At 49.0% G+C, this 26,152-nt stretch overlaps 1 long non-coding RNA gene and 1 pseudogene across 1 annotated transcript in view; both read left to right on the forward strand.

The window, feature by feature from the left end:
* Positions 1–4,890: 4,890 nt before the first annotated feature.
* Positions 4,891–26,152, forward strand: part of LOC149354552 (uncharacterized) — a 41,249-nt gene continuing 19,987 nt past the window's right edge. The window contains exon 1 of the long non-coding RNA XR_016291364.1: positions 4,891–5,166. This is a non-coding gene — a long non-coding RNA (uncharacterized LOC149354552). The remainder of the gene's footprint in view (positions 5,167–26,152) is intronic.
* LOC149354553 (uncharacterized) lies at positions 9,457–25,430 on the forward strand (annotated as a pseudogene).

The following is a 26,152-nucleotide window of genomic DNA, read 5'->3' on the forward strand; positions in this document are numbered from 1 at the left end:
TCTCTTAGTTCCTGCTCTAACATAGCTATCCGTTCTTTATCTGGGTTGCGGGACTCACTTTCCTTTGGAGTGGTCGTCGTAGCACCTCTGACCTTGTCCGCCCACGTGCCATCACCTCCGTTGTTCTTTCCACCGAAGCGCACCTGTGAACGACTCCTGCTTGTGCGGTTCCGCGATTGAGAGCGGGAGCGGCTGCGTGCCGACGTCTTGGACACAGATCGGCCTCGCTCCGCGTGCTGCTTGTCTTCTGCGACGAGCTGTGCTATCTCTTGTTGCTCCAGTCGCGCTCGTTGTCGTCGAGCGCGTACTACGTATGGAATCAGATAGCGTTTCCTACACACCTTGTCCGCCGTCGCGTGCAAGCCCCCGCACAGCTTGCATTTCGGATCGCACACGTGGGATGAGGTGGGGTTAGGAAGACCACAGCCCCTGCATTCGGTGGAGCCCGGCTCGGGGCAAACGTCCGCACGATGTCCGAGTTTGCCGCATACGCAGCATACGTCTACTTGTCTGCGATATAAGTAGCAGGGTACCAGCGTGGGTCCATATCTAACGAAGTTCGGGACGCGAAGGCTATCAAACACAATGATCACTGATCCTGAGTTCTTGATTCTTTTCGCCGCTACTGCCAAGGGGTTGCGGTCATTTACGATGTTTCTTTCAATCGTTCTGTGATCGTCAGCAGTGTCAATGTATCTGCTTACCCCTTTGCAGGTGTCGCTTGGGGCAGTTTCGTAAGCACTGACTGCGTACTCTTTTCCGGCTATTCGGATAGCCTTTACATCCGCGTACTTGTCTGCATTCTCTCGAAAGGGCGTGCTCGCCACCATGATGTTCTGCGTAATATTGGGACATATAATGTCCTCCGTAGTCTGCTCAGGATTAAGTTCAACTGCTTCCATGAGGGCTTTGCTCACTAAGGTAGGTCAGATCTTTTGTAAGTTCAAGCCGCCCTTTGGGCGAAGCACTATTTTGATGTTGTCTTGCGGTAGGGGTGGCATGCGTGAGGCTCTTATCACCCTGTTCATAATGCTAGGAGACGTGCGAGAAGAGCTCACCTGGCCGTCGCTTGCGTTCTGTGAAAGTTGCGCAGTGGATGATGGCGCGCGTTCCTTCTTCTTCGTTTTCCGGCTGGTCACCACTTTCCAGCCCGTCTCGTCCTCTTGTCCATTAGCTGTTGCTGAAGTAGTCGGCGGGGCTGGTAAATCCTCCGCAGAGCTATCCATTTCCTCGGTAGAAGTTGCCATTCTCTTCCTGTCGCGCCCGGCGCGAAGGGCGGGTGGCGTCTCGCCGAGCTAGCGCGTTCCTGGACCGACGCGCAGCAGGCGCGTCGGCTGAGACGCTAGCGTCTGGCGTGCGCGCCTAGGCGCAGTTCGACGGCGGCGTGGACACGGCAGAAAAGTACTTGTGGATTCGTCAGAAATGATGGCCCACCTCAAAATTTGGTATCCACGGATTCCTTGCAACCTCACGGAACTGCTGGTGCAAGAATTTCGGCGAAATTAGATAGAAATCGTTGCGGAATCATGTGAAGATGACGAAGCCGATGGGAGCACGTCCACACACATCGGCGACCGCAGCGCCATCCGACAGTGGTCTGCCAGTATCTTGAGCGAAGATCGATTGAGGAAAATTAGGTAGCGCCTTGCAAGCAGTCGAGAGGAGATGCAGAGGGTAGACGTCTTTGTGACGGCATTCAGGTGGCGGTAATCGACACAGAATCGCCAGGTTTGATCTTTCTTTTTAACAAGCATGACAGGGGACGCCCAAGGACTACTCGAAGGCTCGATGATGTTGCGGGCCAAATTCTTGTCCACCTTCGCCTGAATGACACAGCGCTCAGAGAGACTCTATAGGGCCGTCTGTAGATAGGGCAGGCCTCACTGGGGTCACTACAGTGGGCGACAACAGAGGTTTGACCCAAATAACGGTCCTCAAAGTAAAAAAGTAAAAAATATCGCTGTAGAAAGACAAGAGGCTGTGAAGAGCTGTAGTATCAGCAGGGCACAGGTCCTCCGCGATAATCCTGGAAATGGGATCCGCACGGGAGGGCTGCGATGCAGAGAAATATACTGTGCGATGTCAGTGCACGTTAAAGAACCCCAGGTGGTAGAAATTCCCGGAGCCCTTCACTATGGCGTCTCTGATAGCCTTAGTCGCTTTGGGATGTTAAACCCCATAATCGAAACTTTTTGATGATGGTGACGAATTTTTATGGCGCAAGGGCGTCTGTGGCCAAAGAGCGCCAGAGCACAAGGTGTTTTCGTCTGATGGGGGCAGAGACGAATTTCGTAAGCAGTTCACCCCAAAGACCAGGGGAAAGCTTGTACCAGTGGGTATCCGGCGGCGCTGGTGATCGAACCATGAACCTCCCGCATGCGAGGCGCATGCTAAGAGGTCACCGCTATGGTTCCCTTTTAGCGCTACCGCGCTAGAGAGCTCGTGTCGCAGAAAATCCCACGTCATCGTCGGCTTTGTCGGGGTGGTTCACAATGAGCGAAAAATCCCCAGAGAAGCAACCTAGGAGGTAGTTAGGCCAGCTAGGTCACGTGACCTTGTGGTGCAAACGCAACCTGCCCAGTGGAGTAGCCAGAGATTTTGTTCGTTAGGGGGGCTCATATGTTGCAGCGCGGCCGCCTCCTCATAGAATTTGTGGAGGGATAAAACGCAAGAATAATAACTGCACTGCCTTTGACAATGCCATTGTGCATTAGATAATGCTACGCACTGTCAAGACCAGTAAAGTATGTATTTTTTAAATAAAAGAATTTATTCGTATGTCTTAAAAATCGTGGCAGACAACTGATGCCAGTGCTTCCATGTTTTTGCGTATTTAATTAGCAAAGAAAATATCACACGAAGCTTAAAACTATATCACTCCGAAACCAGCAAAGCAGTGCATGCCGCTGATATGTAAAACGTAAAGACCATGAAATGAGCAAGTCAAGGACAAATATTTTAATGAATTTTTGTCGTTCAAGGACTTTTACATTTTTGTGCATATGCAACGGCCAGGGAAAAACCTCAATGACGCTGTCCTTCGTTTCATTGTACTGCGCAGCAGCAGCTGTCACCGGTCATATACCGGGTGTTTTTTTAGAAAAAAAAAAGGTACATTGCTTTAGATTTATTTTAGCACTGGGGCTATACTGGAGGCTACGGCGGGCGCCAGGCAAGAGGAAAACTGCTTTAATTAGTTCGCTGATTAAATAAATATGTTAATAAACTTTTCTAATTTTTATTTTAAGGGTTATGTTGTATTCGCATAATTGGAGATCGTCCTCCAAACAGTCCAACCGAGAAAAAAAAGTCACCCTGGTAGGCATCTTCACACCGTAACTCAGCGGCGGTGAGCGCCTCTGACGTAGTTCGCTCCGCCCTGCGCTTTGCGTCACACGGGTGATATCACCTGAAGCCCGGACGGGCGGCCTGCGCTATCGCTGCTTGTTTGGCTTCGCTCCGCGGCCTCACGGAATGCCGCGTTGGAACAAAAACGCATTGACACAAAGCGCAGGGCGGAGCGAACTACTTCACAGGAGCTCACAGACGCTGTCCTACAGTGTGAAGCTGCCTACCAGGGTGACTTTTTCTCGCTTCGTAACGCGCGCAAAAAATTTTCTAATTAATATTTTTTTTCTTGGCTGGACTGTTGGAAGACGATCTCCAATTCTGCTAATGCAACATATCCCCTAAAATAAAAAATTATAAAAGTTAATTAACGTATTCAGTTAATCAGCGAACTAATTAAAGTAGTTTGCCTCTTACCTGGCGTCCACCGTAGCCCTCAGTATAGCCCCAGGGTAATAAATCTCAAGGAATTTACCTTTCTTTAAAAATTTTGGACCTTCTAAAAAAAACACCCGGCATTGCCGAGTAATTGCACCGAAATTTTAGTCGCAACAGCGAGCACATGTAAAAACGAGGAGCTCTGCATAATATACATTAGATTGAAGTGCGAAGGTAAAATGGAGTATTAGAAATGCGAAGATACAACTTGATAAAGGACAAAAAATTGGCAGTGGTTTAGCTCTAGTTAAACCTGGAGGATTACGAAAGCAACGAGAAGAGCGAGAGAGAGGCGATGGAGAGCGCGCGGCAGCGGCGGCGGCCCGGGCACGCTAGCTATGCGCCGCTACTGCGCATGCGCTACTGGCGAGCGTGGCGGCGGCGGCACCTCTGAGTCACCCGCGCCGCGACGTCGGCGGCGCGCCAGCTGTGCGCAGTGTGACGTGACTGCTCCTCGCGCATGCGCAGTATGGCCTTTCGTCAGCTCCGCGAAATGGCTCGGCGACTCGCGTAGTGTTGCTTTCGTAACAACAGTGTCACTGGGAACGAAGTCACTGTATGCATAGACAAGCGTCATGTTTGTAAACAAAGGTGGCGCTGCGGTCGGCAGCGACGCGTAGTGTAGGCAAAAACGTAGCACGCGCACTCCGCGCGAAGCGATGCTGCATTCGAAATCAACTCGCGTACGCGAATATTTCAAAGCGTGCGCGTCGCTTGTGATTAGAAACATTGCTGTTGGTGACAGGAGAGCAGTTAAGCACTTTTGTTGCGAATGCAACACTACGCGAGTCACCGAGCCATTTCGGGGAGCTGACGCAAGGCCATGCTGCGCATACACGAGGACGGCGCACAGCTAGCGCTCCGCTGCCATCGCTGCGCGGGTGACTCAGAGGTGCCGCCGCCGTGCTCGCCAGTTGCGCATGCGCAGTAGCGGCGCATAGCTAGCGTGCCGGGGCCGCTGCCGCTGCCGCGCGCTCTCCATCGCCTCTCTCTCTCTTCTCGTTGTTTTCGCAATCCTCCAGGTTTAACCAGAGCTAAACCACTGCCAACTTTTCAACCTGTTCGCCAGAGAGAATTACGTGGCGAAGTGCTGCATAGGCTTCCTTCTGCGCTCCTATATTTGGCTGCAATGGCGCGGCTACGGTGGTCGACTGCGTTGCCTTATTAAATGAAACCGAGAAAGCACGAGGTACAAATGGAAATTAATCGTCTGCAGTCTCGACATCTGGGCCAATACAGCATACCCGATCGCTAAGTACAAGAAGGACGACGGGATGCACTACGCGAGGCCGCTTTTTCACATGACGAATCTTTGTGATGTGCCTGCTCTCGTCGAACCACTTCAGTGCGGAGAACGCCGAACACTACCGGACACTGAAGGTATGCAATTACTTTGAATGAGTCATGCAGATGCAATCTTTCTGTTGTTTAGAGCTTTGTGGAGTAGGCAGTGAACTTAAGTGCTTTATTCTGCTTGATGAAATAGACATTCAATGTAGGGACTAGTCGAGGTGTCGCGTCACTGGTAATGTCCGAAAAAAAAACTCTTTTTGTTCGCTTGGCATTAAGAGAGGTGCACAGGCAAATGGATAGAAGTTTACCTCGAGCTACAACGATGTTACGTTTGCTCTGCAGAGCTAAATATTTTAAGTCATTCTGCTTGCAGGCCTTATTCTGCTTGATAAGTGGTTTTTGGTCTGGTATTTGCTGTTTTTGTCAGGTTCTGACTGACTAGCAATTGTAAAATTCAGGTAATATGGGAAATAACACTGCATGATTTTGCCGATATCTTAGCGACGTTTAATTGTTTTCTGGGATAGGTGGTGAAAAAATGTGTATGTTGAAGCTCGTGGAAGTGAAAATAGATAAAAAAAACTACGCGATATTCTTACTACCAGACTACAGTGCTGCTTCAAACGTCGCGCTGGGTCAAACGTCGCGCTGGGATCCAGGAAGGCGAGGAGTTTCCTCCCACCGTGCTTGGCTACGGCGCCCCCTTGTCAGTGCCACGGTACCCTTTTGAAGATGATGACGAATTTTTATGGTGCAAGGACATCTGTGGCCAAAGAGCGCCGAACACCTAGTGTTTTCGTCTACTCAAAGTGGGGTGAGAGACCAATATCGTGCGCAATTCACCCCAGAGAAGCCGAGCACAAGGCCAGGGGAAAGCTTGCTGACCAATGGGTAACCGGCGACGCTAGAGATCGAACCACGCACTTCCCGCATGCGAGGCGGATGCTAAAACTACTAGTTCATCGCTATGGTTCGCATTTAGCGCTATAGCTTTAGGAAGCTCGCTTCGCAGAAAATCCCACTTCGTCGTTGGCTCCGTCTGCGTGGTTGACAATGAGCGCCAAATCTTCGAAAAATCCCCAAAGATGCAACCAAGGAGGTAGATTCGAGAGCTAGGTCACGTGACCTTGTGGCGCCAACACAACCTGGCCAACTGATTTTGAGAAATCTGGATAGGGGGATGGTGGCCGTTAAATTGATGACTAGCTATGAGAGGTTGCTGGGAAAAGGAACCTCGATCGCACAAGTCCCACCGCTGGCAGCACCTGCCATCGCACGGCAGTGGTGCGTGGCTTAACCAAGGGGGGGGGGATTGAAGCTTGCTATACTTCGCAGCGGCCACGAATTACAGACGGCTGCGCGAGTTCCTAATTCAGTTAAGCACATAGCGAATGGTGTACAAGTTGTCTCCACGGCAACAGACGGCCGAAACACGCTGACGTGGGAGGTGCTCCCACGATGCGCCGTCTCTTCTTCGGACCAAACACGATGATTCCTTCCTCAACTTAAGTAACTTAATCATTGTTCATGATTCACGGTACTGAAATGAGCTGTGGCTCCCGAGAAAGTGAGCCAAGGTTGAGGTTCCCGTTGTATCAGTGCTGCTCTCGCTGGAATCTTCGCAAATTCGGAGGTCACGAGCACGAAACAAAACACCACCCGTTGTCGCAGCACCGACATCACGAACACATGGAGGAACACGATGCCAAAATGTTTGCGACCGGAGCCGCAAAGCAGGCGACAGCGTCCCAGGTAACGCGACTGACAGAGTTCACAAAGAAGAAGAAGAGAGAAAGGAATTTTAATGAGGGAAAGGATGCGCGGCGGCTGCAACGGTCGCGCGGGTCAGAAATTAAAAAAGGTTAGAGAGTGACAGACGCTTTCTCCTTTCAGAACTTTCTTGCGGTTAGATGTTGTTCTTTACTACGAACACTAGCCCCAATTCCTCCTTCAGTTACCTTCGCAACGAATGGCGTAGAGTTACGGCTTCAACGGAGGTTTCTATAGTAAGGTGGGACGGAAGTTGCTCGCGCTTTGCGCCCCCTTGCTTACCGCTGCACCACTGAGCCAGGAGTGGTATGGGGACTCCCAGCGATTTATGAATGTTAAGGGAATGGCCAATTCTGCTATCGCGTCATACCCTTAAAGCAGAGCTTAAGGCTCCCCTCCACTTTATCAATAAGCTGTCCTGACCCCCCCCCGCCAAAAAAAATGAAAACATTGCATGCTTAATAAAATTCCGATTCTAAGTACTGCTAGACTTTCAAATCGTACAATAGGGCCATTCCAGAGTAAAAGGCAAGGATTGAATGATACGTGCTATTCAAAACATTCGTCAAAATGCGTCTGTCGATGCGTTTCATAAATTGGACAGGTCAAAAGAATGTTGTGACGTTCCGTGCGTGAGCTACCAGGGCCCATACCTTCGGCGGAATTTTCTCTGTGCTCAACCGTGAACAATCAACAAGGCCGACAACCTCGCGACGACCATGGGAAGTGGGATACTTGGAATGCCCCTCCGAGCCTCAGCGGATTAGTGTAGCAGGAATGTCTAGGGCCATTGTCAGCAGTAACCCCAGCGAAATTCCTCGAGCGGAGGTGACCACTATAGCGGCGAAGGCCGGGGACGCGCCGGAGGTATTGTCCGAGCGACCACAGCAAAGGCGCCGGCGGGAGGGAAAGCCAGCCCAATTAGGCATGCCTGGCCGTACAAGGACAAGAGAAGAAAGCTGCCGGCGGGAGACAAACGAAATTCCAACGAGGGATGTCGGGGATGCCGCAGGGCGCCGCCGTGGAAAGGAGGAAGAAAGAAACATTCCAGTCGGGAAGAGAGGAGATCGGGCGTGGCCGGCGGAGGAGATATAGCTGGCGAGTGCGGACGAAAGGCACGCAGAGGACGAGATCGTTCAAGGAAAAGGGTCCTTCAGCGCCGAAGCCGGACGGCGCGTAGCTTCTGCCAGCCACCGACGGATCGCAACTCCGGAGACCATCCATCGCCCCCATGACGGCGTCGCCACGTAAGCTCGGACACCCCAGCCTCTGATGTACCATGTATAATTATTGATTACATCATTTTGTTTAAACTGAGCCATACGGTGTCTTCTTGCCTCTCCGTCCCGTGTGGACCTGCGCATTATGTGGGGTCGTCACACTGGTGTCAGAAGTGGGGTCTCAAAAGCAAATGTCCTCTGAATGCTGCGACATTCATGACTTCAAAATTGTAATCAAAGGGGAATCACGGGACTGATTGTGGGACTTCGACCCCCATTTGAGAGGCTTGAGGCACCGGAGGGCTGGAGCGGAAAAAATGTCTGTAACTGACGGAGCTCAACAAGGCCGACAACCTCGCGACGACCATGGGAAGTGGGATACTTGGAATGCCCCTCCGAGCCTCAGCGGATTAGTGTAGCAGGAATGTCTAGGGCCATTGTCAGCAGTAACCCCAGCGAAATTCCTCGAGCGGAGGTGACCACTATAGCGGCGAAGGCCGGGGACGCGCCGGAGGTATTGTCCGAGCGACCACAGCAAAGGCGCCGGCGGGAGGGAAAGCCAGCCCAATTAGGCATGCCTGGCCGTACAAGGACAAGAGAAGAAAGCTGCCGGCGGGAGACAAACGAAATTCCAACGAGGGATGTCGGGGATGCCGCAGGGCGCCGCCGTGGAAAGGAGGAAGAAAGAAACATTCCAGTCGGGAAGAGAGGAGATCGGGCGTGGCCGGCGGAGGAGATATAGCTGGCGAGTGCGGACGAAAGGCACGCAGAGGACGAGATCGTTCAAGGAAAAGGGTCCTTCAGCGCCGAAGCCGGACGGCGCGTAGCTTCTGCCAGCCACCGACGGATCGCAACTCCGGAGACCATCCATCGCCCCCATGACGGCGTCGCCACGTAAGCTCGGACACCCCAGCCTCTGATGTACCATGTATAATTATTGATTACATCATTTTGTTTAAACTGAGCCATACGGTGTCTTCTTGCCTCTCCGTCCCGTGTGGACCTGCGCATTATGTGGGGTCGTCACAATGTGAACAACTGAATTCTGGTCACACCAATGCTGCCATTCGGACCGCTGTACTACCAAAACCAAGTAGAGGTGTGTTAGGTGTGGGTGGGTGTGTATGTGTGTGTGTGTGCGATTCGTAGTTTTAACTTTATGACTTGTTAAAATCTGTTATTGTGATGACAATCCTTCCATTCATTTGTATTGGGTTTACAATGCCATTTGTAATTTGCTTCTCCTTTCCACTCAAGCTGCCATTTACACATCAGAGCTCGTTTAAGTACCTTTACAGTCCTGGCAACAGATTTTGATCCTGCTGGCAGTTCTCACAGTCCTGTTTCCTCCTATTGAGTCAGCAAGCTCGTTCTCTGCAATGCCAGCATGGCTTGGAACACAGCAAAGGTGAAATCTGCAGCCGCGTATCGCAAGTTGGTGAAGTCGTTGTTGAAAGTATTTTAAAAGAGGGTTTTATATTTTTGTGTTATGAAATAACTACGGTCATAGCACTGCTCGAGTAGGTGTAAATTACCGCCTTTTTATTGTTTTTTCTACTTATTTCTAACGCCGTTGATCTGGCATACAATTCATCAGAATGCAATCTTCCTTTTGAGTTAGTGGTTTTAGCATGACCAACTGAACCCTTCTGCATAATAGGTAAATTAACACGGCCATGTGTTTTCGAGCCATCTGTGTAGAAAGCTGGAAAATCACAATATTAGTTATCAATCAGTTGCCGTAACGTTCCTCGCCTATCGCTAAATATACATCGAGAGGACGCCCAGGCGTCATTGTGAGTTTTTTCACTGTGTATTGCTTTAACAGTACCGTAGACAAGCCATGGTGAAAAATTTATGGGCGATCATAACTTGATGCACTGGAGTTCAGCGGCAGCTGTATAGGAATTTATCGTTATAAATAGGAAATATTCCTTATCTCAGTTACCGGACGAGGAAGCGATCACTGTTTTTTACGGAGATTTTTCGTGATTCAAAATATCTCACAGACGGTAAATGCAAATACGAGTGGATTGCTGAAGTGGCACGAAAACGCAACCGTAGGCGCCATTATGAGTGGCATTTCCCCGCCTGGAATGTTCAGCTTCATGCAAGAAAATGAGGATCGCTTCGCTGTTTGCTTTCTGTCTCGGTCTTCTTGTCAGTGTCAGGATGTTCATTTTGATGTGCTCCATTGCGATTCGCGCATGAGCCCTTCAGGACATAGACAAAGTTGGCGCGTAGATTTTCGATCGCGTTGACGACGACGGTGTAATTACGCATCTTTTTATCTCTCAGATGGGGACACATGAATGTTTCTGAACGCTGTAACGCGACTCTTTCTATGAAGATACGATATGAACACGAGCCCGTTCCTCGTGGCGAGAGAGGCCTTGTATTTTATTTTTTGTGAGATATTCTTTCATTTTTCGACAACACAACAGCGAGCGGCTGCCACGAATTCATCTTCCCGACCCGAGCGGACAACGCGCCGAGAGCAGGCAACTAACGGTGAAATTAGCGGGCACCTTCCATTAACAGCTACGTGTATAACACACTTGAGCCACTATGAAAGCCGGAGTGCAGAAATTCGCAGATAACGAAGCCAGAGCTGGGTCTGGTCTACGAGGTCTGTTAGAAAAATATCCGACCTTTGGCCGAAGAAAAAAAACTGGCATAACTAGAGCGTTAGAAACCTAATAACCTTCAAAGTAGTCTCCTTGGGGCTCCATATACATCTCCCAGCGGTGCTGCCAATGTTGGAAGTATTCCGAAAAGGCCCTTTTCGGAATGGAATTTAGCTCTGCTGTCGTTGCAGCCATAATGTCCTTTCTTTTCTGAAATCGCGCTCCTTTCAATGACCTGTTGATTTCAGCAAACAGCCATAAGTCGTAGGGGGACATATCAGGAGAGTAAGGAGCCTGTTGAACTACAGGAGTCTGGTTTTTCGCCAAAAAGTCTGAATCAAATGCGAGGAATGTGCAGGAGCAATGCCGCGAGGGATGCGCCAATTTCTTGTTAACCTCAATTCCGGTCTCTTGCGCCGCACAGCACCACGTAGGCGATGGAGGACATCCCTGTAGTACTGTTTAGTCATTCTTTGACCCTGTGGGGTGCGTACTCGTGGTGTGCCACACAGAGGGAATCAAAAAAGCAGTCAGCATCACCTTGACATTGCTGCGCACTTGGCGGGCCTTCTTTGTTCTTGGTGACGTGGAATGCGTCCTCTGTGACGACTGGGATTTGGTTTCCGGGTCGTACCCGTAAACCCAAGACTCGTCACTAGTGATTACGCCGTCGGTGAAGTCAGGGTAACTGTTTGTGGAATCCAGCATCTCCTGTGAGACTTCAACACGAAGCTGCTTTTTCTCCACCGTCAGCAGCTTCGGCACGAATTTCGCCGCAACTCTCTCCATGGCCAAATCTTCGGTGATAATGGAATGCGCAGAAAAATTGCTGATGTCCACCTCTTCCGCAATTTCTCGGATAGTCACACAACAGTCCCGCATCACCACAACGTTCACTTCGTCAATTACCTGGTCATTTCGGCATGTTGATGGCCGACCGGAGCGTGGCTCTCTCTCCACGGATGTGCGGCCGTCTTTAAACCAGTTGCACCACTGCTTAATCTGTGTGCTGCTCATAGCATCATCACCGAAAGCCGTCTGAACATTTCGAATAATTTCCACTTGGCTATCACCAAGTTTCTGGCAAAATTTGAGGTAGTAGCGCTGCTCCTCTCGCTCCGCCATTTTCCTTGCAACAAAAAACCGACGAGAGCACTGCGCACTCCCTCACTCAAACGCTGCTTCCCAGCGACTGACGCTATCGGAAGGCGGGAAAAAATTCGTGCATGCGCACGAGTGTTCAAGGTCGGCTGCTGTAAGCGCGCTTGTTTCATATCTATCAGGTGTTCGCAAAAAAAAATAAAGTCGGATACTTTTCTAACAGACCTCGTATAGTGGCGCTACCTTTTGTGCATTATAGAATTCCTTTCCTTATACTGTCTACAAAACACCCACGTCAGTAGTTAGGCCGCGACAGTGCACCTGAAGGTACAGAACTCGGCAAACAACGTGAGTTCGTGTTCCCAGAATGGCGTCGCATGCGCCGGCATGGAAGCGTATCAGCTGTCCTTTCAAGCTCGGCACAGATTGTTTCTACAAAAACATGCCTGCTTCTGATATTTAAAAGTCTTCTCCCTAAAGAGTCCGGTGCTTGCACACTGCCGAATACGGCGCCTCTGTGACTGCAGTCACGTGCGAGTGCAGAAGCACATGCGCGCCTGAGCCACCCAGTCAGCACCCAGTAGAAGGGCATACGCCGGGTTACGCGCGGGTGGTTGGCGTAGGCTAGAAAGGACGCGCTAACCACACCTGCTCCGAGTGCGAGGTTTTGGTCCGCGGCCAAGGCGGTATCATCATGCATGATTTTTCGTGCGCAGTAGTGGCAGCGTACTGCCTGTCTTTTCTGGAAGATTTTCCGTTAAGCAAGGAGTGTCATGTTACACTGTGGTGTCTGTGCGTCCGGCATAGGGCAATTCAGGGCTCGTTACTCATCAAACAATACGGAGTCTTCGTCTTGCTTCAAACACGGGAGGACGTGATGTGTTTGCGCTTGTGCTATGGCCGGTGGATTACAGCGCTGAAGAGGAGGTCACAGTGCGCCCTCAAAGAATGCAGCATTCATACCAGCCCTGTAAGCAGGCGGATTACTACCCAGATCCTGCAGGCGGCCAGCGTGTGTATACGCCACTAAACTGCGAAAGCAGCAAGAGAACCTCCTGACGGGACTGGGCAATTGCCTCCCTGCAGCATCGACTCAAATGGCTCGGTTGATGGGAGCAGCGGTGGCTACTGCCTGCTCATCAACCTGAACATCAGTGACGTCACCCAAACCACCGTACCCAACCTCTACGCCCCGTACGCATGGAAACACCATACAAAGGTTATACAGGGCGTGATGCTGAAAGCCATGACACCAGCCCTCTCCGTATCCTTCCGGAGTACCTGTTAACAGTCTACCTGAGTTCCAGATGCTACTGGAGTGCACCCGTCAGCGAAAAGAAGCATCATCGCCTGTATCATGAGCCTGCCACCGACGTCGAGCTGGATCACGCTGCAGTAGCCCGGAGTGCCACCAACACCAACCAAGCGCCTTGGGACGTTGGATTCGTTTAATTTTGAAGGGCCGGATACGTTGACTACCGTCATGCGGAAGGAAAGACTTGTAATACAGTCACGTAATAAGCACCCGAACGAGACAATTATTGGATATGTGGAAGAAATTCAGCGAGTGTTCTGAAACGCCGATATCAATTTCATGATGCAAGGCTTCAAAGAGCAGTGTGGTCGCGAGGCGCTGGCTAACAAGAGAACTCTACGCTTTAGTTGCGCAGTTCACGCCTCTCGTATACTACTGTCCCTGATAATACAGAGATATGCTGGAGAGCAGCGAGAGTAAAATTGGAGCTTGCCTTGCAGCTGCGTCGTTGCCACCGAATTTATAACCTGCCTTTGCCTCCTCTATGCACCACTGTGAACATTCGAGGCTCATACATTTGTAGATAACCGATAGCGACATGGGAGAGAATGCGACAAAGCAGAACCTTTGTACTTTGGCCGCGTACAAGCCGTGTTCGCATTGTTTAAGTTAGCTAACAATGGTCATGAGACTCTAGACCTTGACATGGCAGCCCTGTTTGAGCAAGTTGGTACGTGACTGCGTCCTAATATCAACCTGCCACAGTTGAGCTTTCGCTCAGTGAGTATATATTGGCTCCCCGTATTTTGTACAGTTAGTGCGTTCTGTAATGAGGGGGGCCTGCAACGTCACTCTCCTTTTTTCCGGGTTCACGCGTGAGCAGAAAGCATGTGTTCACAAAGAGGCGCTGGCGTGCCGCAAAATCACCTCTCACACAGTGACGGTGGCGCCGACGAGAGCAACCACGTGTCACCTTTAGTTGCGGAAAGTCGTCTCACTGACGTGAATTTCGCACAGAGGATGGTGGACGCCACGACTACACCGGCCGGACGGCGCAAACGGAAAACAAAGGTTCCGACTTTTCCCGAGAACTGCGGAGTCAAGTGGTGGGAGCGGATTTCCCACAGGCCACTGCGGCCAGAACACAACAACCTTCCCAGACGCGCTTTAGCTTCCATCGAGTCGACCTTGGTCAACGACGACGCCGATTAAAGCGCGGGCTGCCATACCTGTGGTATAGTTTGGTGTCAGCACTTTCTTGATGGGCAGGAAACTGTTCTAGCATTTACTTCTGCACTTCATTCTGCAAGCAAAAACCGCTTTCACGGTTTACTGCCAAAATCAAGCCAATCAAGAGTGTTGAAGAGACCCTAGCAGTTGGCTATGAGGAAAAGCCTGAAGTGCGAAGAAAATTAGAGAAATATGTTATGTGCCTATTCTCTCCCTCAAACAGTTGAGCGTTCACTCTGTGGGCATATTGTGGCACCGCGTGCTCTGCACTGCTGCAGTGTTTACGACATATCAAATCGCCAGGTCTCTACGCTTGGCAGCCATAGGTTGGGAGACTCCACTCATTGGTGCACTCGTTTCACGTCATTCACAAACGCGAGTGCGATCTGTGAGCATTTGTTAGTGAGTGTGGATGTGAGTGAGAGGAGTGTGTGTGTGTTTTTAGATGTGAGTCGAAATGTGGGCGAGTATGTGCATTAATTTATTTATTTATTTCATAAATACTGCCGACTGCCCTTTGGCGGTCAAGGCAGTAGTGCACAAAGATAAAAAAAATTACAAAGTAGTAACAACAAAATAACAGCCACAAAGGGCGATTACAGTACGAGGACAAAATTCAATAAGACCAACGGGAAGCAAAAAAAGTACAGGCAAATCATCCGACGTGAAACAGACTAAGTGAACAGAATAAAAACAAGGAAACCGAAATACACTGTGTACTAGACGCGCTACTGCGATACTTGAGCCGAAACAGCAGACAAGAAATATTCTGAAGATACCAGGTTGGTGATATCGCTTGGCAGTCGGCTCCATTCGGAAATGGTGCGTGGAAAGAAGGAACAAGAATATGCTTTTGTTCGGCATCGTGGCATCAAGATAGTCCTTTCGTGTTTGTTACGGGTGGGGCGTGTTGTGTTGTATTGCATGTAACTCTGAAAATTCAGTTTTGTTTTATTATGTATGATATTGAACAACATTTTTAGTCGGTGCTGCTTGCGACGGGATTCAAGCGTGGGAAGCACAGATCTGTTGAGCAAATCAGATACCGAGACCTGCCGACCATAAGCGTGGTAAATAAACCGGAGTGCTTTCCTCTGGACGCCTTCAAGAGTTTTTATATCCGTTTTTGTGTGCGGATCCCATACAGCGTCGGCGTATTCGAGCACTGGACGTACAAGTGATGTGTATGCTGTCAGTTTAGTTTTGCTCGTGCAATGCTTTAGGCGGTGCTTTAATAACCGAAGTTTTTTGGACGCTGCTGAGACAATGGACTGGATGTGTACGCTCCAGTTCAGGTTGGATGTCATGGTTACCCCAAGATATTTCACTTGAGTCACTGAGTTGATCGGAAGGCCATTGATTTTGTATGTGCATTGGAGCGGTTGTTTCTTTAGTGTTACTGTCATTTGTCCGCATTTGGAACTGTTTATACCCATTTGCCAAATACAACACCAGCTGGAAACTGCTGTTAAGTAGTCGGTTAGGAGTGTCTGGTCTTCGACTGATGTGATACTATGGTATATAACACAGTCGTCGGCGAAGAACCGACAGCGTATGCGTGAGTTGAAGGACAGGTCGTTCAAATAAATAAGGAAGAGAAGCGGCCCAAGGACTGAGCCCTGGGGAACTCCTGAAAGTACCGGCGCTTTTGAGGAGTGAGATTCAGATATCTGAACAAACTGATGCCGCTGTGTAAGGTAAGAATCTAACCATTGTGCTACTTGCCGATTATTCAACCACCACCTTATTTTTAACAAAAGATTGCCATGCGATACCCGGTCAAACGCTTTTTCGAAGACAATGAAAATTAAATCTACCTGTCCATTATTGTCTAGTGACATCATAATTTCATTTGTGATATGAATAAGCTGCGTCACTGTGGACAAGCCTTGCCGAAACCCGCGCTGGCTTTCAATAAAAAACCGCTTCCCTCTAGGAATGAGCTTATGTGCTTGAAAATAAAATGTTCTAATACCTTACTAGACGTACATAAGAAAGAAATTGGCCTGTAATTCTTCACGCAAAGCTTGTCCCCTGATTTGTGAATGGGTATCACCTTTGCCGTTTTCCAATCGTTTGGAATTTCTCCTGTCCTGAGACTTTCAGTAAAAATAATGAAAAGATATTTAGCGCACCACTCAGCATATCTGTACAGAAAAGCGTTAGGGATATCGTCTGGTCCAGAGGATTTTTTTGTGTTCAACTGCAATAGAGCCGAAACAATACCCTCCTCGTTAATAATTAGGTCTGGCAGATTGAAATGGCTAGTTCGAGATTCGGAGACTGAGTTGCTGTTACTCAGGAATACAGAAGAAAAGTGCTCATTGAAGGCAGTCGCTAAGCAGAGGGAGTCGGTAAAAACTGTGTTGTTAAGAAGTTTAACAGGGTCTTTTTTCTGTGACAGATGCCTCCAGAACTTTTGGGGGTGAGTTTTTAGAAAATTGTGCATCTTGACATTAAAAAAGTGGTACCGTGAAGATTTTATTTTGGAACGCAGTTCAGCCCGAAGAGCCGGCAAAGCACCACCAACTTTATTGTTTGACCTTGATAAGCGCTTCACGCGACGTTTTAACTGCATGATCTCGCGTGTTATCCAGGGACACGCCATTTTCAGCTTCTTATGTTTAAGCGGCACGTACTTGTTGATACATTGATGAACCAAGCCGTCGCGGTGGCTCAGTGGCTATGGTTCTCGGCTGCTGGCCCGAAATACGCGGGTTCGATCCCGGCCGTGGCGGCTGAATTTCTTTGGGGGAGAAATTCGAGGCCCGTGTACTGTGCGATGTCAGTGCACGTTAAAGAACCCCAGGTGGTCGAAATTTCCGGAGCCCTCCACTACGGCGTCTCCATAGCCTTAGTCGCTTTGGGACGTTAAACCCCATAAACCAAACCAAACATTGATGAACCGTACTTTTGAATTCTAACCACAAGTCGTTCACACTTGTACGCCCATCAGTGTATTTTTTAGCAAAGGATTCATACGTAAGTTCAAGCTGGTCTAGAACGCTTTCACCCTGGGCATTGTTAAAGTCGCGAAACGCTTTTCCTGCCTGATGAACAATTACTGGTCGAAGCAATTCGCTTTTAAAGAGCACTGCTTCATGGTCTGATATTCCGGGAAAGACATCTGTCGAAAAGCCCAATTGACTAACAGGGTCCGATATAAATACCAGGTCAAGAAGAGAACTCGTATTTTCTGTAATGCGCGTAGGTTTCTGAACAACCTGGTTTAAGTTATAGTTGAAAGCAATGCTGAGCAAAGCATCCGAGTTAGCACACAAAGTTTGATCGCACAGAGAATCCCAGTTGATGTTTGGCAAGTTAAAATCGCCGCTTACGATAACATGGCTATAGCGCTTTGTATGTTCATTTAAAAAGTCGTGCAAGTTGTCCAGTACAGAAGTATCAGCATTCGGTGGTCGATAAATAACACCTATTAAAAGACTAAGCTGAAGAAGACGGAGAACAACCCAAACCATTTCAGTGTTGGTGTGATGCGGTATCAGCGTATAGTCAATGCCTTTCTTTATCAGAATAGCGACACCGCCCCCTCTTGAAGTGCGGTCGCGACGAACGATTTCGTATTGATCGGATGTGATAACTGCATCAGAAAAAATATCCGCGAGAGCGAGCGAGCCACCTCTTCTGGTGTAGCGGGGTGGATGCGCCGAACACAAACAATGCTACAATAACAACTGAGGCTGTGGTTACACAATCAGAAAGCAATTTGGTTTTGCATTGATCTAGAAGTCTAGTCGCCGACTGATTTTCGGACTCGGTGGGACACGAAAATCAGCCCCAGTAATCTCTATTGTGAAGCAGGCCATCGAAACCGGAACAGCTGCGAGAGGGCGCCAGTGAAGCCTCCCGCGTAAAGCCCCTGGAAATTTTTAAAGTAGGGACAACCTTTGCAGAACGCCGCCTCTCCCTCTCCTGCGCCCGTCGCCTCTTCCCATTGGTCGGTGGTTTCGCGCGCAAAAGTCCTTTAAACCCGCGCTTTTCGCGGCCGCAGACGCCATATTGTCCGCTCCAACCGCGCACCGTAGCTTCGGCAGGCGTCGTTGCGGACACTGCGCTTTTGCTTGCTAAGAAGAACAGCGGCTTTTGCTTTGCTCGGAGCGTGTGTCAGTCACCTAACTACAAGCCGTCTATCTGTGCGGCATGACGAGCAGCTGCACCTTCGGGTGCAAGAACCGTCACGACGGCGGAAAGCGGTTCTTCGCAATCCCATCATCGAAAATCGACGCGGGCCGGAGGAAGGTTTGGTTACACAGAATTGGTCGGGCGAAATTTAACGCAACGCCATCGATCAGACTTTGCGAGGTCAGTGACGTGCTTTCAATAGCTGCTGAGTTTTCCTTTTTTTTTCAAGCTACGCTGTGCAGTAGTTTGTTCGCAATCGAGCGTATGGCCGCAGTAAGCTCGACATAAGGGCGCTTGCGTGATTGCACGCACGCAAACGTGTAACTGAGGCGAGGCACACGTCTAACTGTAGAGTGACGTTCCTTAAATTTGAGCGCATGCCGCAGTTAGACATGCGTGCGTACTATAAGCGCAGATCAAACTGCGCTCTGACATGGTGAAGCGCACGCGTTACATTCTGCAGTCGCGCGCGTGCGCGCGTGCGTGCGTGTATATTATATATAGATATATTACAGAAAAAGACAAAAAGAGAATTATCGCGCCGATATGCATCGTCAAGGCACCGTAGGCACCGTTGGTGGAAACACCAGCTAGCGCGCGCTGGCTTGCGTTTACTCTCGAAATATGACCAGTAGCTGTGGGTACGCGTGATAGTGCCCATCGTAAATGGGTCGCGCGTTTCCTGTCACATACTTTGTAACATCACTTCCGCGTTCTCGCTTCACCTTGACGCCTAACTATAGTTAGGAGGAGGCTACGAATGCGAGCAAATCTGTGATAACCTCTTTTATTAATGCTAAAACGTTTTTTTTTTTTTGTTAACATTGCCTACAGTGAGGCCTCCATTATCTCCGTTTTGTAGCCGCTTTTTTTTTAAATGAGATCCGTATAACAAGAAGCTTTGGCTTTACCGATGTGCATTTAGTACTCGGGCTGTTTCCGAACCTTAACCGGGCATGTCTACCTCGCGGGCCGGGCCGGGTTCGGGCCTATATCGAAAAAATCGGGCCGGGCTGGGGCGGGTAACGAAAAAGGTTGACGGGCTCGGGACGCGTGAATAGTTAAGGCCCGGGCAGTGCTCTAATAGCGACTATACGAATATGAAAGATTATCAGACAGATCTGTTAAAATCGAGGTAGGTTTTGCTTCTCACTAAATGCCTGATGCCGATGAAACATTTATGTAGAACTTTATTATCCCTTTGCTGGCAGGCGAAGGATATTTGCGAGGTAGGTTTTGTCCTTACTAAGTAACTATTCCAAAGAAAATTTTAATGCGGGAGTCTATATCGTTACAGTTCATGCACGCGAGAGAACATTAGGGGAGGCACAGATAAGTACACACGTAGCGTATTTCGACCGTATTTCGTATTTCGAGCACTCCCTCAAGCGTCTTCCCTGGTCCGCGATACACTGCAGCAGACCAAAACCAAAAGCCACTAGAAGAGCGGATGAACTACGGGCATTTAGAATGCCTTCACTTGCAGGTGTCTTTTCGAATGTCAAACCTCTGCATCCGTAGTAGCACGTCCAGCGTTCCGGTGGGGACGGTCGTTCTGTTTGCATACCCCTCTTCACCAAAACAGATCACCGCAAATTCATTCTACGGCCTCGTGAGTCACGGTTACGTTCAATGCACGCTCCACTCTCGATATCAAACTTGGCACTCCGCATTGAGCCCGGCGCTCCCGGACATGGTGCGCGTGCGGCTCGACCAAAACAATCCATCTATGCGTGCTCATTTTTGCCTTTAGACGATTCAGTTAAGCATGCAAATGTTTCTCCTAAGTCACCGATGCATTTATGCAGCGGAACGCACGGTTAATGCGGAGACATAGAGAAGAACTCGGCAAGCACGGGAATCCAGCGCAACCAATTGAAAAGGGGCGTTAGTTCCGTCGGAGCGGGCTAGAGGTCGCCACCGCAGTCGCATGAAATCACAAATAAAACAAAAGTCGTTCGCCCGGCGCGCGGGGGAGGAGGAGAGAAGAGGGAGGGCGTCTTGTCGCTACTTTAGTTTTTTCAGGGGCTTTACTCCCGCGGTGGGCGGCTCCGCAAGACTTTAGGAGTGGTCACCTGATTGGACACTAATCAATGTATTAACATTCCCCGGACCTGGGTATAACATTCCCCATACCTGGGGGCCTAGGGATAACGACCGCTATTCAGTCAGCTGCATTGCATGTCTGCGGGTAGCGCGTATTGAATCCTGCTTGTCCTTCTCACGCGCTGTTCTGTACCCTTGTAAATATATAAAATAAACCTTTGCGAGCTCCTATCCTCAAAGCCCGTCGCTTCTCGTCACATCAATGCAGCATCATTTAGAGACGGAGCCAGCGGACTCGACGTACCTGAGACGACTGAGGTGACACAAAGGGCTAAACTTAAAGGGAGACTGAAGCACTTTTTCTGAAAATCGGGCTGGCAGCGGCATCATATAGTTTTTCATGCTGTATACTGGAATATTGCATCCAAATAAGGCAAAAACAAGCGCGAATTGCCTTTTTTAGCCGAAATATGCGGCCTGTGCCGCGGGGCACGCCGCGCGGCGCGCCGCCGCCCGTGATTGGTCAAGAGAGGTCGTGACGTCAATTTGAGGACTGGAGCAGCTGCCGATGCGGATCCGGCGCTGCGTTGAGGGCAGATCGCAGCTTTCCGTGTCGTTGTAAAAGCGAATACGGGGACTATTTTTTTTTTACTGACCACCGAAGTAAAAGATACTACAGTTTGCTCATTCCACGTATCGCCTGAAACCAAAAAAGACACAAGCAAAAAATGCTATGCCTAGCACAAGCATACGCCAGCGTCAAAGACGCGATACAGACCATGCGTAAAAGGTGCCAGCACAACATCGGCTCGTATTCTCGGAAAGGAAGGGGTGCGAACAATACTCAAGTAAGTCAGTTACCACCACCGGACGCCTCCTGGCTCGCCCGGAAGAGCGTCATCCTAAAGAAAAGGCCCAAAGCACTGTGTAAATCCTGTTCTCAATACCCGGCGTTGCAGGTTGGGGCAAGAAAGTATTCAAGTGAACGATGAAGGAGCACAAAGTTGGTGTCAAAATTAGCGAAGCGCAGTGACCAAGCACTGCGAGGCATGTGACCACAAGATAGTGACGCAATCATGGTGCGCTGGAAACCAAGCCAAATACGCGCACAAATACGCTTCACTCCTGGCGCGTTCAGCAGATGCCAGAAAATATTAATCGCTGCCTCGGAAACGTTCGCCCTTCCTAGATTTGCAGTTTAGGTTCAGTGAAGTAGTTGCCAACTATATGTGTGTTTAAAAGCCAAGCTAGCTGCAACTCGCCCGCTGCCACAACTTGATGAAGAAACCGAGTAAGGTTGCGGTGTTTTTTTGTAAAAACTCGGTTGGCATTCATTTCTCTCATAAATTTGCATCCGAAATCAACGTCGAACGCTTTCATATTAATTGCTTAGCTAGGATTAAACGAGATGCCGCATATGAAGAGCTTCGATGCTTGCTTGCTTTGCTTTATTGTGCTTTGCTCTGCTTGCTTGCTTGCTTGCTTGCTTGGACACGTCGAACCGAGTATAAAATCACTAACCGAGCCTTGCTGAGCACGTCTCAGGTGGTCTGGCCGCACCTAAGCTGAGGAGAGCGACACATGCTTAAGCCTCTATAAGGTTTCTTCAGGGGCTAAGTGAGCATGTTTCTACTTTTAAAAGAGGCGCTTCTTCGGAATGGTGACATGCCTCTTATGCGCGAGAAAATCGATGGAACTGTGTCATGGTTCAGCCGCGCCTTTTCGACAGAAATCTCCAGAGATCACACTAGGACATGCTCTGCCTGTAGCCGCTCTTACGAAAGTGTTTCGAGCAGAGTAAGCTTGCTTTAGTCGGCTTGAATTCTTCGTCACAGCAGCGAGCGGTTGTGCTGCGAGCTTGTAGTATTGCGGAAAACAGTGGAAGACGACACAGTCGCGGCCGTAGTTGTTCATGGACACGAAGGCAGAGTAGTACCTGTTGAATCTGATTCTCAAGATCGGCTGACACGTTTTGTACGTCGCAACGCACGCAGTACGAGGAACAACGCATGCAGCACGAGAAACAACGCGCGCTGAAAGCGCGTTCGGGTGCGCCGAAGCATCCCCGGCTCCTCAACATGACGTCACGCTGGCCGACATGGACGAGGTTTCCCTCTCCGCTGTTCCCCTCTCCTGCGCTCGCGCGGGGCGCGGGAATTTTGAACATCGCGTTTTTAATTGGTGATTGCGCCGCTGTTCTAGCCGAAATCGAAAAAATAATTTCAGAGACGGGATCAGCAATGACACTACTTCAAAACGCTAGAAGGTTAGCGGATTCGAAAACCGCCTCAGTATCCCTTTAACAGCACTGATGTTTTGCATGTGCACAGTTCGGTTGCTCACTGCAGCCCATTTCATTGTGCTGCTTCTACAACAAGACGATGTAGTGCATGTTATGACCTATGTATTAAATGTTTACAATTTCTTCATATCCTTATTCGCTTTTGACACAGGTGAAGCCCAGTGAGTATTATTCGAGGCTGTTTCAAAACACGTTTATTGCAGATATGGCTCAACCGGTGTAATGTTTCCAACTCTTAGCAGTGCCGATTTTTTTTTGTGTGTGTGTGTTTCACGTCTATAGATCTCAAAATTTGGAATCCAGACCAAAACATAGGACGGAAGGAATTCTAAACAGTGAAGTCCGATGAATTCCTCATAAACGCAAGATATACTGTGACTCACACATGGTATGAAAACAGCTACATTGTCTGGATTCGTAACTTTGGTCCTGTGCATTGTTCTGTAAAATGCGCACTTGTATTAGTAAGCAATGCGGGTCCCGATTGCATTTTGTTTCAATTACTGAAGCCATCTGACAACTCAGTGCGCACTCAGATTTTAATTGCAACAGTCGGCCGTGATGTTTTGTGAATGTATAGATCCTCCTCTGTTCAGTGCAGCTTATTTCAATCTACTGCTCCTACGAAGACACATTGTGCTACTTTATATAAAGTATTTGCTAAATATTTAATCCTCAATATATTTATGGACTTTTCACAGACGTGATACCCTGTAAGTATTGTGCGAAGCTCTCTCCCCGCACCCCCCACGACCACAGTGACGGCGACAGTGACGACCACGTGTGTCCGATATGGTTGTGGGAAAGATTGTTTACCGATGAGCAGTCCGCAGGGCGTATGGCAGATGCAACAGCACATGACTAGCCACCTGTTTTTCCCACAGACCACTCCGACCAGAAGACAATGACCTTCCTATCAACGGTGACACTTCCTTCCAGTCGACCAACCACCCACGCCTTCCGTGTGGGCGGCAACCCAAGACTTGGCGAACATCCACCTGAATGGGAGATTATTCATGTAGCTAGGCTCCCCAGCTAGTGGCGTGCAGATACCGAGGGCTAACTGATCAGCCGGAGGGCATCTGTGCCGGTAGAGCGTACTACTTTCTCCTTGTTTAATGCCACGTCTACTACTCTTCTCAAAGCTCGGGACTACTGCAAGTGACCGGCGCTCCAATTAACAAATTGTGTCGCATTGCATGCGGGCACCACCCGACGACACAATTTCGGAGCCAAGACTGGAGCAGTGAACAAAGTTTCAACCTCGGCACGGCACCAGTCGTGCCAGCGCTGTCTGGGATTCCACTCCTCACTGTAAGAAATGTGTGTAAAACTAAATTTGTTATTACTAAAATTTCGTGTTGTTATATAAATAATGGCTGTTAAAGATCCTTAACAGGAGCCTTTTCACACACAAAAAAAAAGAATTTTCTGCTCTTGCAGCAGCCACACCGAAAGTGCTGGTAGTTAGGCTCTGCTGTACACAAAAAAATCGTTGTTAAAATGCATGTGACTCATTACCAATAAGTATACATATTTAAAAAGTTAAAAAGCGAGGACAATCATTTTTCATTGATGATTATGTATTCTATGCTGTGCGTGCAATTGTTCTGCTGCGTTTCGGAATTCTCAAGGTGTTTAAAGTTAACAAATCATAACGCAGAGGTTAGCAAGCGTTCTCGAAGAAATTAAGCAAGTCAGGCGCCGAACTGACATGGATGGATGGAAGGCCCCGCCGGCGCACCTACGCGACATCAAGAATTTGATATGAGAAAGCGGGGCCATTTTGTTCAGCACCCACATTTTTTCTAAGGAGCTGTTTCCCCGGATGACAAAGCGGATGCAGCAATCGGACGACAATGCCCAGTAGTGCAGTGGGTCTGTCACCCGTCACCCAAGAAAAAACACAAAAACTCGCAAGCGCATTGTTATTGACGTGCAGTGCGATTCAGACAAGGACTGTGGTGCGTTCACAGGTCGATGAAGTCCTACTAAAAGTTTACGAAGGTCAGGAAAGTCTGCTGCAGCTGACGCGGGGTCCAGTCCTGTAATGAGATGCAACTATCGAAGGAGACGCTACAGATATTGCTGAAGTTGCAGAATGCAGAGAAGGTCAGCTGGATGTACCTATCGCATGAGTCATCCGACAGCCTCTCGTGTTTTGGCGAAGTGGTCTCGCCAGTGAAAAGGGAAAAATTGGTGAGCATTGTGAAATCCCAGCCCACTTTGCTGTACTACACATCAGCGGAAGCACATTTGAGTGACATCGTGGAGACGGTAGCTGGGTAGTGCGGTGTGGATGCGTCCGTGGGGACACTGATTTCCACCGGCCGGACAGTTAGACCAGAAGACTTTGATTTGTCAGCAGCGGACATTTTAGAAGGCGTAATCACAAAGTACAGGGAGGAAGGCAATGCGATGAATAAATATGCATCAAGTTTCAGTGCTCCAACAAGCGTAAGAACGAAAACATTGAAGTCACTCAGGTGGAACCACTAAGGGAAGGAGCCATGCTACTTGCTAAGAAACTGGGCCTTCATCTCTCCGAGCTCAAATTCAAGTTTGACGGCTTGTGTGTGGACCTAAAAAGTACACGAAAAGAGGTCGGCATTGAGGACAATGATTGTGTTGGTGTTTTTGTTCGGTCAGAGATGTAAATATTCACTGAGAACGGCTATTTTAGCTGTTTTCGTCAAGGGGGAGTTGGATCCTGAAAAAATGTTTTGTTGGTGATGTCAGAGTTATGAAATCTAAATATTCTAGGTATGTGATTTAGTTTCATGCACAGCGGTTCCTTCAGCATTTTCCTTGAGTCTTTTTGCGGAAAGCTAAGGGGGGGGGGGGGGGGGGGTGTTGCTGGGGTGTATGTTTTGTGTTCTTTTGAGATGGGGGAGTGCAGGGAAGGTGTGCAGCCTATCATGGGGGTTTAGTTGTAGGGTTTTGGGATTGCCACTTCAAAAATGCAAATTGAAGTTCATATTCCTGTATCTGAGGTGGCGGCTTCTGTGCCCTGTGGCTCAAGTTCTGTGACGGGCACGATGATAGTTTTGCCTTTGTTGCGTTCCTCGGCGTCAGGGGAAACCATTGGCATGAATTTTGGCAGGTTCTCTGGGGCAAAATTTCTTGGGTGTTCGCAACTGGCTTGCATGACAACCACATAAGTGTTCGGGGAGTTGTTTACATGAAATTGTAGGACATATTTGTAATCGGCACAGAAAAATATATGTGTCCTGAAGATTTCATAACTCTGACTTCATTATTGCAGTCTTTTTTTCAATACCAGGCTCCCCCTTTAGGTGTCTTCTAAGGAATTTGGAATTTTTATATTCTTCTAACAAAATACAGAAGGAAAATAGATCACTGTAGCCAAGCAAGCAAG

This window comes from Amblyomma mixtum, chromosome 3 (genome assembly GCF_055824585.1).
Source record: "Amblyomma mixtum isolate Tamu chromosome 3, ASM5582458v1, whole genome shotgun sequence".
Lineage (NCBI taxonomy): Eukaryota > Metazoa > Arthropoda > Arachnida > Ixodida > Ixodidae > Amblyomma > Amblyomma mixtum.